We start from the raw sequence: 16,081 nt of genomic DNA on the forward strand, positions 1-16,081 counted from the left end.
GTGCATGTGACTATCTGTGTGCATGAGTGCATGGATTGATAAAGGGGCAATATTAATTAGAGTATAATAAGTACTAAGGGATTTAAAAAGGCATAAGTTGGTATTCAGACTCTGCTGTACACACTCACATCTTGGCATTCCAGAGACATTGACCCTGCTACTAACTTCTTTATTAAAGGATAAAGTATTAAAATGCTTTAGAAACATGAGTAAGAGAGAGAAAGCCCCTTGAATATCCCTGCGGGATTCCCAGGCTGTCTACCGGACGCTTCTAGCTTAGTCCCTAGGGTTCACAAGTTTCTCAGCTATTTGTTCTCTCTCAAAGACATTGACTCTGAGGTTTGTGGGACCTTTTCTCAACTCTAATGAATGGGATTGTGGTCTGTTTTTCTCCATGTACTTAACAGCCCTTTCTGTGAGGAATTAGATTCTGTATCTATTCTTTCTTGTATTGTTTCTGATGGAGGCCCAAGAGGGTACCCAAGCTATTCATTTGATAAGGACATACCTATGCTTTCTACTCTGCACTCTGGTCCCACCTGATGAATAGATCCTTCATTCATGTTTACTCATTTTGAGTTACCCGAGTTTGCCACATTTTCATTTGAACTTCAACCTTCTTCATTTCCAAGGTACAACATTCTCCTCTCTTGGTCTCAGTTAAGCCCTCATTTTAACAAAGTTTCATTCTGGCCCCTCATTCACCAGAGTGTATACAGAGTACATAAATCTGTTTGCTTTGTCATGTTATAGAACCAGGGCCTTGAAAAAAAAAAAAAAAAAGAACCAGTGCCTTGGTTCTTAGGAAGGAACAGGTCTAGACACCATATTGTGATGGTCTTCACTGTAAAGTAATCTTAGAGGTCACTTTCAGTCCATTACATTAAAATAGAGGTTACAAACTCATATGCCTACAGGGAGGATATAAAATAAATGAACCATTGACTATATTTCCTATGCTTATACCTTTCATCCCTGTGACTTACACATTCCATCACCGGAAGCCTATATTCGATGGTATTGTAATAGCATTGCGTGGTGACAGATAATAGCTACACTTCTGAGCCTAGCATAGCAATTAGAGTTTTTGAATCACTGTGTTGTGTACCTGAAACTAATGAAACATTGTGTGTCAACTATATTTCAATATAAAAACAAAATTAATGAGCCAGGAGGGTCTGAGGTCAGGAAAACAATAGTTCAGGCACTAACTCTTGGTCTTCATGTCAAAGATACAACAGAGAGTAGCAAGGACTGTGACATACTGGAGATCCTGGTCTCCAGAAGGCAGCCGCTGCTCAGCTGTTGCCTGTCATTACTGCTAGGCCAGACCTATGAAATTTTCTTATATTTCAAGACAAGCCAGAAGGCAAGACTGTTATGTTTACTCTTTGAATTCATTACCTGCATTTATTTTTTTTTAATATAAAACACTGATTAGACTAAATAAAACAAATCTGGAAGCAAGATACTCCTCACCTGCTGCAAGAGTGGTGCCTCTGTGTTTCAAGGAAAAAGAAAAGTGCAGGAGACTGTCTTCATGGTCCTCATGCTGTGTAAACAGGATTAATATCCCAGTTATAGGCTAACAGTTTCACAGCAACCATGTAGTTATTACGTGTTGTATATATGAAATTATGTCATAATGAGCTATCTCCTAACAAGATTGTATAGGCTGTAAAATCATTTTATGGTTCCAAAAGAGAGCAGCTTCTGAGTTAGTTGACAGTGCTTATTGTTTCTTTCCATCTCACTTCCTTTTGAATTTAAGAAAATAAATGTTCGCCCAACACTTTCTTCTCAGTTCCAAAGTTTTACAGTGGTATAGAGTGTTTTCTAATCTTATTAAAATAATCTTTCCCATGTCTTCTCTTCTCTTATTTCTATCTATTTCAACCTCCCTGCTGCTAGTGTCCCCACTAGGGTAGTTAATGTGCTGGAGGTGTGAGGTCAATTCATCATGGCATTTTATAGTTCCTTGTCTACTCTATATATGAGACAGGAATTTAATAAGTTAAGGTTCCCCAAAGACAAAACTTGTATTGTTTACATATTTAAGAAAATATTTAGCCAACTCCTCTAAGACCTAGAGGAAGAGATGTGAAAATTAGAGATAAACCCGTTTTCTGTAATTTTCCTGAAAATATTCTTTCCATAGATGATCTTATCAGTTGGCATCAACTATTATGTGTAATTCTTGAATGATTCCTAAATCTAACTTGTAATCATATTTTCAACTGCCTGCCAGGTATCTCTGCTGGAATTACCTTTGGCATTTTAGGGTGGCTCAAGTCCACTCACTATCCTATTTTTGATATGCTGTTCACTTCCCACTGTATTGAGCTTTGAGCTTCAGGGATCAGTCTAACACATCTTTCACCTTCAAACCAACTAGTAGCCAAGCCCCACTTCAACATCTGAAATACATGTGAGATGCAACTTTTTTTCAGTCCTTCCATTTCTTACAAGGACTTTTACACTAGTTTCTGAGCTGGTACTCCTGCCTTTGTACTGCTTCCTTTCCAATCAGCTATGCACAAACTCCCAATGTTATTTTCTTTAAAAAGGAATGATAATTTGTTCTATTAAAAGACTGTCAAAACACTCCCTTGGCCAGGGGAAGTGAGAGAGAGTAAGCACAAGCACATTCAGTCTCTTTATTGTGGTATTCAACACCTAATACATCTTTGGAGCCTCATCTCTTATTTCATCCCCTCCTGAGCCCTGCGCGGGCACCATACCTGTCTGTCTTATTATTCCTTTTTCTTCTGCTCTTTTAGACCTGTGTGCCTTTTTTTCCATGTGATTCCTTCTTTGTGAATGGATTCTCTGGTTTACTTTGGATTAGCTAATGCCTTATTCACAATTTCCTTTTCTGTGAAGCAGGATATTTGTTCACTTCTCTGAACTTTTTAATACCTAATTGATACATGTCCTGTGGCACTTTTTACAATTTTCCTTGTTTTAGTGTTTTTTTTTTTCCACTTTCTTTTTAGGGTCCAAGTCTTTCTTTCTCATCTTTCAGCTTAACATGTACCTTGCACAGAGAAGACAGTCAAATATTTTGAAAAAAAATAAATTTAATAATTAGTTGAAAATTGGGATCCCTGGGTGGCGCAGCGGTTTGGCGCCTGCCTTGGGCCCAGGGCGCGATCCTGGAGACCTAGGATCGAATCCCACGTCAGGCTCCCAGTGCATGGAGCCTGCTTCTCCCTCTGCCTGTGTCTCTGCCTCTCTCTCTCTCTCTGTGTGACTATCATAAATAAAAAATAAAAAAAAAATTAAAAAAAAAATAATTAGTTGAAAATTTCTCCTGTTAATGAAAGTTTGGTAAAATCAGTAAAAAAAAAAAAAAAAAAGTCAGTATTCACTATATTCTGTGAGATATCTTCTCATAGGTGTTGGAATGGTCTGCTATAGTGGAGTAGGGGAGATGAAATATATATAAACATGGGGAATTCCTAGAATGATCTTATTTTCTATTTGATTTTTTCCAACTTTTCTCATGTCCTCCAAAGTTTATTCAAAGAAAACTTTTATACCAAGGTGAAAATTAGGTTTAAATTCCACCCTAATCCAACCAGGTAACTATTTGGAATATGGGGAAAAACAAAACCAAAATATACTACCATTGCATTTGTGAGAGCAGAGGCTCTTTGTTCATCTTATCTTTTAGAAGCATAATGTGATTTATAGTCATTTTGAAAGTATAGAACTGATCTTTTCTCATGGTCTAATGAGGACTCAGCCTGTCTTCTGAAGTATCTTAATTAATAAGCCATCTGGGCAAGAATGGCCCACAAGTGTGTGCTGGAAGAGCTTCAGGCCATTGTTCTCTTTTTGGTCACCTTGCAGCCTCAATAAACATCTAGGAGCTCTGTTTTCAAGGTGGTACCTGGCCCGATGTCAGGATTAACTCTTAGAGCAATATTTTCATCAGAAATATTGATAAGATTATGATTTGGAGGGATAACAAACTATATATTACTAAATAGTCCGAGAGAAGGAATCCTCGGGTCTAGATAGGATCCTGCCTTGGTCTTATTTGGCTCTTCGTGGTCCTGGAGTCCTTGCATATGCCATCAATATATCACATAGTTTTGATGGGCACCATTGTTGATTGGTACCACCTTTGTCTGTGCCCAGGCATCTGGCCAGAATAAAGAGTAGGAGACAAATGGCCATTTGTTACTGAAAGTAATGGATCAAGAGGTATATAGGAGGATTCATGCTGTGGAGTTAATGATGCCAGAATGATGGAGGAACTCCATGATTTCCATAGTAGAAAGGGCCTGAACTTGAGGCTGCAGCTTTGTCTGTTGTCTGTTCTGGAAGTAGCTAATGAGGCTTTCTTTGTTTGAGCATTGGAAAGCCTCCAAAACCCACTCGGGAGGGAAATTAACAAATGTCTTTTTTGTTACTTCTGGATAAATCTTCATGATGAAATGCACAGCCGTTCCACCTCTTCAATCTTCTCCCTTCTTCTTCCCTGGTGGACACTCAATCACTGTGGAGGCCTAAATAAATAAATAAATATTGCAGAGATGAATTTATTCTTTGTTACGCTTTATTTTATTTGTTTGTTTTTAAAGAGTAAGGACTAGTTACAAGTGGTTGTGAGGTTCACAGTCTTCAGGTGATACTTTTTTTTTTAAGATATATTTATTGAGAGAGAGTGTGCGTGTATGTATGCGTGCACACACTAGGAGGAGGAGGGACAAAGGGAGAGGTTGAGAAGCCAACTCCCTGCAGAACACAGAGCCCACTCGGGCTAGATCCTATGATGTGAGGATCATGACCTGAGCCAACATCAAGAGTCAGTCGCTCAACAGACTGAGCCATCCAGATGCCCCTCAGGTGATACTTTAAATAGAACACAGTCGTGCAAACATTTATGATTATTTTAGCACAGTTACTTATGTAATTTATGATCTCCAGCAGCTGCTGGCATTGTCTGCACATGCAAATGTGCCAACCGTGGCAGTTACCTGACTCATTTCAATTAGCTGGGACATCTCAAAGGGTCATGGTTAATGTTTTTCTCTAATAAGTTCCTGCATGAATTTGATTTTTACAAGGTAAGATAATTCTCTTGTGGGCTTTTTTCATTGATTTTACTGATCTGTGTTCATGTTGGAATTTCCAGTGAATGCATTGTCAACAAGTATTTGTTGAGTATCTATCAAGTGCCATGTAATATTTAGATTATTAGGAGTGCCAAGATGTTGAATCCAAACTCATGGTTTTCAAGAAACTCAGTAGTAGTCAAAATAAATATATAAACAAATAGTTATAGTCTGATATACACGTGCCAATGCTTTAGGCATACTGTAGTATAAAGGAAATGATAAGTTTGGACACACTTTTATGAAGTGTTACTAGGGGAAAATTATGAGGAAGGGAGTTTTAGCAGAGGCAGTTATGTTACAGATGCATATGACAATATATGCTCCTGCAAGTAAATCATTTTAGTGAATCTACTTTGATGAAAGGGTAAATATTGTTCATGAAAATGTTAAGTTATATATATTCGGATGTGTTTATGTGTATGTGTGCACATGCTCATTTGCATTTGTGTACATGTATGTGTTTGTGTTTGTACTCTGTCAGAATAAAATATATTTTTTGGATTTAGCAAACACATTTGAAAGCTATCCGTGTAAGTAATAGAGATGACAAAATTCAGAAAGCAACATTTGTATACATTTTATATATGCAATTTCATTTTCTAAAATCTAGTATAACAGTCTTTTCAGATGAAAAACACTGGGGTTGTGGCAAAGACAGCCTTCCTCCCAGCCAACAATTTGCTCTTCCAACTCTTGGGGGGAGAAAAAAAGTACTCAGACTGTGTGAAACTTCAGTTCCAGAGAGACAGAAGAGACTATGTGGATCCAGATACAATATTAAGCTATTTTGGCAAAGTGTGACTTAAGGAGCCACTGTCTCCTACAGTGGAAAGGAAGAAAAATTTGGGATTTGCCTTTAACTCAGTTTTTTGTCTTGTTTTATTTTTTTCTAGGAACACATCTTTCCTGGGTAAAAAAAAAAAAAAAAAAATAGAATTTAGGTAATTCAAGCAGAAGAAGTAAACTTTATTAAGGCCACAGGGAACAAAGCAGTTTGAGCCACATATTTAGATATTAATCTAAGAAGTCTTTCTTATAATAAACTAGGTCCTGTGATCCTATAAATATTTTTCCCTCCATGAGATCACTCTGATTATATTTTAAGGCTACTGCTAATATGATCTCATTGATAAATATCCTCAGATTTAGGGATATTTATTTTCTTTCAATTCTGTGCTTATATTTTGTCTTGATATTTGCTATAAAATTATTGCTACACATCACATCATAAATGGGTCTGGATAAAGCAAGGTTTCAAATTTTGTACAACTAATATACTTTTTCTAGAGGAAATATGACAAAGAGAGTTTGAGAATTTGGTGACCTTTGGATAACATTACAATCTGGTTTGTCTTTCCTCATTGAACATGATGCTGTGAAATTTTAAGATTAGATTTGGATTGAGGACAAATGAGTGGTGGAGTTGGTAGAGGGAGAAAGGGTCGGAGAAGTTACAGAAACTGGCAGGGGTATTGGAGATGATGAATTAATTTTCTATCATTGATGGACATTGATGACCTCTGTTATCTTTTCCTTCTTTGTTTAAACAAAAAGAAAACCAAAAGGATAGATTGACTTTTCCTGCTAGAGCTCTCTATAGCAGCTGCATTGTATTCCCATTTTATAGTGGAGATAAGAAGGGGCTTTCTATAGACAGGGTCTTGAATCTGATGCCCATGGATTTTTGCTGGTACTAGTTCAGCTGCTACCCTGCCTGGCAGTGGCTGGTGTCCAGCCAGCCTAAGGCACCTCTAGTTTCCTATCTCATGGGGCAATATGTTTATGAATAAAAGTGCCAGATAGAAATGGGACACAATTTCAAATGCCTGTAAACTGAAAAACACCTCTTTATTTGTCGATTTTTTCTTCATATACTTAAAAAAAACTATTTTGTATAAGACTATTAGGGATATTCTTAATAAAAAGTATTTACTAATTGGCCATTTCCAATTTATGCCTCATATTTCAAGACCCAATTCTGGGACCATATGCTTCAAAATGTTCTCCTATATATAATTCAGCTGACAGTGATCTTCCCCTCCTCTTGGGCCATAATTTTTATTGATTCAGTTCCTCAAAGAGAGGCAGTACATTATGGTAAAGAGAAAATTGAATTGCAAATTAGAAGACTCAGGTTCTAGCTCATGATCATACCTATATGTATTTTTAGTCACATAATTCAACCCCCAGGTCTTCATTGTGACTCAATGTGGTGAGTTTATGTGGAAAACATCCACCACATGATACTGAACTGAAAAGACTTAACCAAAACACTAATGATGGGTGTCCCAGGGATGTACAAATGGGAAAAACCCTTATCGGCCTGCACCACAAACTGGAAATGACTCATCCCACCAAAATAGGTTGAGGTCTTCTTGCCACAATCTTAAGACCAGAATGAAGATCCTTTCAGAGAAAACCCAGACTGGGGAGGGGGGTAGACCAAGAGATTAGGGCCTTCAAATGAATCTATTGATTAGAAATTCTGGTAAAAAAAAATCAGTTGATAGAAATGATTAATGTTTACTTAGAGACATTATTTTGATCATGTGTAGAGAAGAAGGCTAATTAATAGAGTTTTGCAGCAGTAAGAGGGACTCTACCTCATGCAGCTGGAAAAATAAAACAAGTATGGCAATGGCACTTAGAGATTATCACTAGATATTTAATGAGGAGGAAATAGAGAATGATAATTTACTGGGCATCACTTATTGATCCATTTATATTACTATGCAGAGTAAATGGTATACATTTTCCTATGAAGGATCCTAGTGTGGATTTAGTTGACTTTCATTGATTCATATGTTCATCGAATATTGATTGCACAAATACTATGGACAGGCTACTTTGCTAGCAATAGAAATACCAAAGTCAATAACCCAGACATGCTAATTTCATGGAGTTTACTATGTAGAGAGATTTGGAGATTAAACTTAGGATACACAAATAGTGTTACATGTTGTGCTGATGATGTGGACATGACTTAACTGTTAGAATCAAGATTCTGATACCCATAGAATGGGAAAATCAAAAAACAAACAAAACAAAGTATGCAGTGTTCTTTAAGAACATCTTCTTAAAGAAAACATATTGTTATCTGGGTAAATTACATGTTAGGAAAGTACTGTGAAGCACTTAGCAAACTTGAGGTGGTAATGTTAGGTAACTAATGTGAAATTGTATGGCTATTACAATTATATGTTGGTATTTAGCATTTTGCATTTTATTGCCTTTTTTTCTACAATTAAATGTAAAATCCTTAAGAGAAAGGAAAATGAGAAGGAAAATAACATTTGTTGATCTCCTACTATGCTCTAGTCAGGGTACTGGGCACTAAACCTATGTTACTTCTTTTAATTATGAAGATTAAGAAGTACTTCTGATGTTCTAGGCATCCCCTAGACCATCTAGTATAATGTTTTGTATTTGTAGGTATTTCAAAATATTTGTGTCGATTGACTTATAACTTAAACTACTTCTAAAAGAGTAAATGTAGTCTTTCCCAGCAGACTCATGTCCTTCCTTATTAGGCATGATAGCTCTTGCCATGTCACCTTCTCAGAGAGGCAGGGCAAAGACATGGTCATTTTTATACTATACATTTTATATGTTTTTATGTTTTTGCTCACTTATTTCTCAGAGCCTTTGTGGAGCTAAAGATAAATGCAGTACCCATTTATTCTTTATCCTTTGAGTTCTGGGCTGAAAGCTGCCAGTGCCTGAAAATGGTGTAACTTCTCCCATTGGAAAGAGCAATTTGCCAATGGGATGTGCTATAACCCCTTCTAGAGTGAGGTTTCTTAAAAAGGGTACATTTAGCTGTTGGTTTGTTAGATTGCTACCTGGAGAAAGATCAGACCACTTCACAAGGGAATGGCTCAACTTTTGGAAAATCAAATTTAGGATGCAGTTTCAGTGAAAAAGAACTATATTTTTCCTTGTTTTGAAAAATTATAAGAAGAGCAAAACCAATTCAAACACTTAGGTTATTTGTTCTTAATTACTAAAGAGATGGAAGTAAAATATTATAGAAAGTGCATATGGTACATATTAAGTGAGAAAGGCAAGATACAAATTGTTTATGAGCAACATGCTCCAAGTAGATAAAAAGCTACTCCAAGGATAGCTCCCTTCTGTACAATATACAATTTTTTTTTCTTAATGACTAAAAAGTTCCAGGGAAAGGAGAACCACCCAAAATATGGCAAAATGATGGAAAAAGTAAGCACACTTTATACAACCATGTGAAGAAACTGCCAGTTCCTACCCACCATACCCATTTTCTCTTTTTCTTTTAATAAATCCTCAGTATTATTTACAATGACACTGCACCCAGCTTTAAAACCAAACGAGAAAAGATTTCCCAACCTCCCTAGCAGCTAAGTGGGCAAGCAATTTAAAGTTTGACAAATGACATATCTGCACTAGCATTCGATGGTACAAACAATTCAACTGCTTAAAGGGATCTGCCTTTGGTGTAAGGGACACCACTTGCATTTCTTGCTGCCAGGATATGATGAGTGGAACTTCAGCATTCAAGCTGGATCATAGAGTAATTTTAGGGTAGAAGTCACATGCTGAGTAGAAGTGTCTGGGTCTTACCTGACTTTTTGGAAAATTCTGTATCAGTCTTAAACTACCTAATTCTGAATTCTTTTATATGAGAGAATAAATCTTTGTAGTGTTTATACCACTATTTTTTGTATCACTGTTGTTCGCACTGAGCACAATTCCTAATTACTACATATATAAGCTTTGCTCAGGTTCTAATCAAGTGTCTTACCTCCAACAAGAAAGAGCTTAATTCTAAGCAGCTTCTGGACTCTATGAATGTTCCAGCCTTCAGAAAATCCATTCCCAGCTACTCAGACTGCCTTTGTTTAACCTTACTTAGTCAAACCACTCTCAGCTCTAAGTAGCAAATGAATAACTCACATTTTGCCTTAGCCTTGGGTTCTCTTGTTCCAAGTAATTTACAGAGATTATACAAGTTAGATAGGCATTACCCAAAGAAACCCCATGTTCCCAAATCCTAGAAGAGACTAACCAACTAACAGGTGACTGATTCACTAACTGATGCTCATGCATATTCACTTATTTCAACAACTGCATTGATTGCCTTTTGCCCACCAAAAGCTAGGTGAGTTCACAGCATATACAGATGAATCAGAAACAGTCCTAAGTCAAACTTTCATTACAGTCTAGCACAAATTCACTAAACCAAAGCTAAAATATGTGGGGGAGTACATTTTAGTTCACCTAGCAGTAGACTTAGTTGAATTAATTTTTTTCCACTATGCTGGCATTTTAAGTCTGTCTCCTAAATAGACAGAGAGAGAGATAGATAGATAGATAGATAGATAGATAGATAGATAGATAGATAGACTGAAAGACCCAAGCTATATTTTCTGTTAGCAGAACTGTGCACAATTACCTGTTACCAAAGCTGCTGTTAAAAACTTTAGAAGATAGTAAGTCCTCCAAAATATTGAAATCTGATAGAGAGCAGAGTAGGCAAGCAAGATGCCACCTCTGACAGTTCTGTTGAGACAGAACACATGTGTACATACATACGCTCACATGCAGAATGTTTGAAATAAGAATTTCCTTCAAGGAGAAGCACGAAGGGAACAGAAGGCCCAAGGTTTGTTACTGGCTTTAGAAGAGCTTACTATCACTTATTTATACATGTAAACAAACTCCAATTATTCTTTAGTTAAAGGAAGAGAAACACTAGAGAGGAAATGGTCATGGATGGGGTTCGTGATTTTTTTCCCCATCTGAAGCATAGAAACTCATTTTCAGTATTGGATTTTGTCTGGAATGTTCTCCTATTCAGAGGCTGGCTCTGCAGGAGTCATTATCAAACCTTTGGAAGTAACATTTTTTCTACCTCTGAATCTAGAGGCATTTTCTTCTCCTCCTTGTTTTTCCCTCCCCTCTTATTACACTGATTGCATGCAAAATTAATTATCAGTCTTGTCACATCTTACACCACTAACAGTGGTCAGTATTGAATTATGGGGAACGCGAACACAATTTTCAGCAGCCTAATTGCTTCTCCTGTACCCAGCGAAACGTTACATTAAATACCCACAGCAAGCAGATTGTATTCGATTTCCATAACAAACTGGTGGGATTTCATTACCAGAATCCCTAGCATTTCCTCACATGACTCCTTCCAAACTGCTCTATCAGGCTAGTCTTGCAGAAAGCAAATTCCTTTCCAAAACTGCAGCTGCCCAGCGAGGTATTGATGTATCATGTATCAAGCAGTCTATGAGAGTGAAGTGGATGTGTTAAAACAAGACTAGTTCTTCTCTTTTGGAAGATGACTGACTGAATCCCACAGTGCTTCACTCCATTCTAAGCAATTAGGAGTACAGTGACAAAGGATCCCCAGGGCTGTCACAGTGTTGTACCTAAAGATTACAAGAGATTTGCCCATAGTGACAGATGACTAATGCTTTCTATAGACATTGATTGAAAGTTTCTACCATCCCCTCTTCAAATAACTGGGAGATTAGATAGAAGGGAAGCCAAAATGTAAACAAATAACCCTAATGCACTTTTTAATGTATACTGATAGATGTATCCTCAGGATACTCTGGTAACTTAGAAGATACTGCAGTTGCATAAGAAGACTGAGACATTCACCAAAATCTTAAAAGAGAAATTATGTGACTGAATAGCAGCAATGCAAGAGAGACTTAAGATTTGCCTGGTGGAATTACACTCTAAATTCTGACATAGGATATATTCATTTGTATTTTCAAAAAGCTCTACAAGTGATTTGGATGTGTGCCTCAAAGAGGGATTATTGGCTTATAAATTCATGGGAGGCAAGGCCTACTTCTACCTGAAGTTGACTCTGGAAGTACTTACAATGTTAGCATCATGTGATCTGGGTTTTGAAGATGATAAAATTTGGATAAGCCACGAGAAAAACAGGAATATTTATGGTTCAAAATTAAATGATTTTGGGATCCCTGGGTGGCACAGCGGTTTGGCGCCTGCCTTTGGCCCAGGGTGCAATCCTGGAGACCCGGGATCGAATCCCACATTGGGCTCCCGGTGCATGGAGCCTGCTTCTCCCTCTGCCTATGTCTCTGCCTCTCTCTCTTTCTCTCTCTGTGACTATCATAAATAAATAAAAATTTTTTAAAAAATTAAATGATTTCAAGAAAAAAAAAGCAGAGAGAGTGATCAGAGAATGATGTATATGGCTAGAATGTAAGGGTTATAGGATGGGGGTTAGAGATAAAGCTTTAATAGAGCAAGCATTCAGAATTTCTAAAGAAGTTTGAGTTTAAAGACTTGAATGCAATAAAATGATTTGTACTGTTGGATTAAGGATTAGTCTTTTTGGCAATGTGATACCATAAAGGTTATTTGAGCAGAGAAGTGACTTCATGGGAAAGTAGTTAAGGACATGTGCAAGAATAGATGATGAAAACAAAAGATAATTAGGGTACTAACTACTGTTTTGGTGTTATAAGACTTGTACTAAGTTGATGGCATTGGAGTGCAAAAAATGATTATAGCATTTTAAAAGAAGAGTCTCCCCAAAAGGGTGGCTGACTGGACTTTGGAAGAAAGAAAGAATTCATTTCTGAATGAATGAAAAGTTAATGATGCCATTTCCAAAACTAGATCATTGACTTAGAGAGAACGGGTTTGGTGCAGAGATGAGAAAAATCAATGTTTTTCTGATACTTAAAATAATAGAGAACGGTATAGCAGAGATACCTGAGAGGCAGTTGGACATGTGGGACTGGAGTCTAAAACCATGAAAAGAGGTGAAAGAAGATATTTGGAGTGATTTTTCCGTGGAGAAAATAGTTGAAGTCTTGAGAATGTATGGAATTTGAAGAGAGGGGTGTCTGGTGGCTCAGTCAGTTAATCCTCCTACCTGGTTCAGCTCAGATCATGATTTCAGGGTCCTGGGATTGAGCCGCATGTTGGACTCAGTGCTCAACATGGAGTGCTCTTGTCCCTCTCTCTCTACTCCTCCCCCCAACTTACTTGCTCACGTGCACACTTTCTCTCTCTCAAATAAATAAAATCTTTAAAAAGAATGTATGGAATTTGAAGGAAATAGGATATTGGTAGATACAAGAATCAGTTTAGGAAATGATAGGAGAAAGAAACAGAAAGAACTGACTAAAGAAGGGAAAGGAGCAGAAAAGTAGAACCTGCAGTAAAGCAGGCATTTCAGGAGCCATGAAGTGAACAGTTCTATCAAAATACTATAGAGAAACCAATAAAACAAGGAATGTCAAGACTGGGTTCCTCCACTGCATAATAAGAATAGTATAGTTCTGAGGATTCAATGAAATCAAGTATATTAAGCATTTAGCATGAGGCCAGACAGAAGAAAAACATTTGACCAACAATATCTACTGTTGTAAATGCTATAATTGCTAATCATCTCCCAATTATAATGAGTGCTTTTCTAGTTACTCATTTGAAATATGATGTGACTCTCACTTTCGAAGAGATCAGTGTCAACATGAAGAGAAAGATGTAAGAAGGTAAATATCATTTTATGATATTGGTTCTATGAGCAATATATATACTATAAATATAAATATAAATATAAATATAAATATAAATATACACACATACATACATACAGTAGAAGGAGTCTCTAAGAGGAAAAAGGGAATACCATATGAGTCCTTTGTCAGATACAAATGATAAGATTAGCCTTATATATTAAATTTCACTCTTGAAAAATTTGCTGAGCTAGTTCATGGAGTCTTGAATCTGTGTAATTATTATGTTCCTTTGTTCAAACCTGGAGGGACAAACTCTTGGGAGAGAATAGCCAAGATTGAGGATCGTATCTTTGTCTTCTGTGCACAGACTTCTTGTTTACTTCCTCTACCATAAATAAATCAGGATGGCTTTGAACAATGGGCATTTTTTTGAGTCTGAACAATGGTTTATCTTTAGACCCAATTTACAAATTAGGAGAACAGATAAATGTTTTATAGTATGTCAGAAATAGGATTTGGCTGAATCCAACAGCTTCCCTAGATACTCTTTACTCTTCAAGGAATGATCATTTTACCTTTGGCTGAATCAGATTTTTTCAAACCATTCTACTCAAAAACTGTTACTCTGACCAACAGCATGGACATCACTTGGATATTTGTTTCAAATGCAAAATCTCAAGCCCTACTCCAGATCTACTGGATCAGAATATGCATTTTGGCAAGAACTTTAGGGGAACTGTTTGTAGGTTGAGAGGAACTGGGCTAGAATACTACCTGAAGGCTGAGGAACTTGAGCACATTCCCCCTTCTTGCTCCCTCGTACTATTGGGTGATGTCAGAGCATCATGAAGGGATCTTGGGCTATGGTTTAGCTCACAGTCCATGCAGTAGCGACCACAATTAGAGCAAAGTACCATTGCTCCTCTTATCTGAGTCATGTGACAACGGTTAACACAAATGAATATTTCTGATTGCACAAGACTAGATGTTTATGGCCCCCCCATTCATATGTTCAAATCTAACCCCAACATGATAGTATTAGGAAGTAGTGCTTTGGGAAGGTAATTTGGTCATGAGAGCAGAGGCCTCAAGAATGGGATTAGTGCTTGTATTGAAAAAGACACGAGGGAGCTCTCCTGCCCCCTCTTCCCTGTGAGATTACAGCAAAAGGATGATAATCTAGGAGGCAGGTTCTCACCAGACATGAGATCTGTCTGCAACTTTGATCGGATTTCCCAGCCTTCAGAACTGTGAAATGTAAAATTGCTATTGTTTATAAGCTACCCATCTATATCTGTTATAGAAACTCTAACAGAAAAAGGCACTGACCCATTCATGTTAGGTGTAGAACTGATTATTCTGCCACTGGAAAGTGTTTCTAGACACATAAGCAAGTAAAACCTGGAGAGTCCTTCCAGAAATCAGAAATATTGGCAAAGAGCTTCATAGATGGTTTATATAACATTTGCTGTCACTTGCAAACTGCACAACTTTGGGCAATGTTTAGCCTCTCAAACCTTAAGGTTTCTCATCTACAGAAGGTGGATAATTATTGTACCTATATCCTAGGATTGAGGGGAAATTAAGTGGGCTAGGATATATAAAGTAGTTATTATAGCATCTGAGACCTATTTAGGGCAACAAATACTTGCCTATTATTTAGTTTATTATTATTTCCTTATAATTATTATCTAATCTCTTACATAAGAATACTGAAATAATAGATTTCTCTTTTTTTAAAGATTTTATTTATTCATGAGACACACACACACACACAGAGAGAGAGAGAGAGAGAGAGAGAGAGAGAGAGGCAGAGACACAGGCAGAGGGAGAAGCAGGTGCCATGCTGGGAACTGATGCGGGACTCGATCTCGGGACTCCAGGATCATGCCCCGGGCCAAAGGCAGGTGCCAAACTGCTGAGCCACCCAGGTGTCCTGAAATAGATTTCTAAATACTTTGAATGGAATTCAGTAATTTTAAGTTAAGTGATGCCGACAAATACCATGATGTTAGAAATCTAGGTGGCAATTAAGGATCTGTTTTCTTAGACTTTATTCTCTGGCCAGTAAAACTGTTTATTTCTTTGTCCCTGATACATTTGAGACAAAATTTTCCCCTCTTTGTCAGGGAAAATCTATCCATTCACCATCCCCACACTGTGCAAGTGCCTTTTACAGCCGCAGAAGCAGGTTTGATCAGACAAACACAGCAGCATACGAACACATGTTTACCCTCCTTTGCCACAATTCATCTTACTTTACATTTCCTAGGAACCCACTTTAGGATGGAAATGCCTTTATTCCATTTATATTTACTCAATTATTTGGCTTATTTTCTGTTTTTACAACCTAATTAAACTCAGCACATCAACCTAGCGGAAGGCATGACAGCTGTAGAAACTTAGTTTATCAGCTTTGAGAGGAAAAGGACAAGCTGGCAGAGTGTCTTC

General features: G+C 37.3%; 1 protein-coding gene across 25 annotated transcripts in view; it reads left to right on the forward strand.

Moving 5' to 3' along the window:
* NRXN3 (neurexin 3) overlaps positions 1 to 16,081 on the forward strand; it is a 1,529,630-nt gene that overhangs the window by 1,300,103 nt on the left and 213,446 nt on the right. The gene's annotated exons all lie outside the window — the stretch shown is intronic.

This window comes from Canis lupus, chromosome 9 (genome assembly GCF_048164855.1).
Source record: "Canis lupus baileyi chromosome 9, mCanLup2.hap1, whole genome shotgun sequence".
In the NCBI taxonomy this organism is placed as follows: Eukaryota; Metazoa; Chordata; class Mammalia; order Carnivora; family Canidae; genus Canis; species Canis lupus.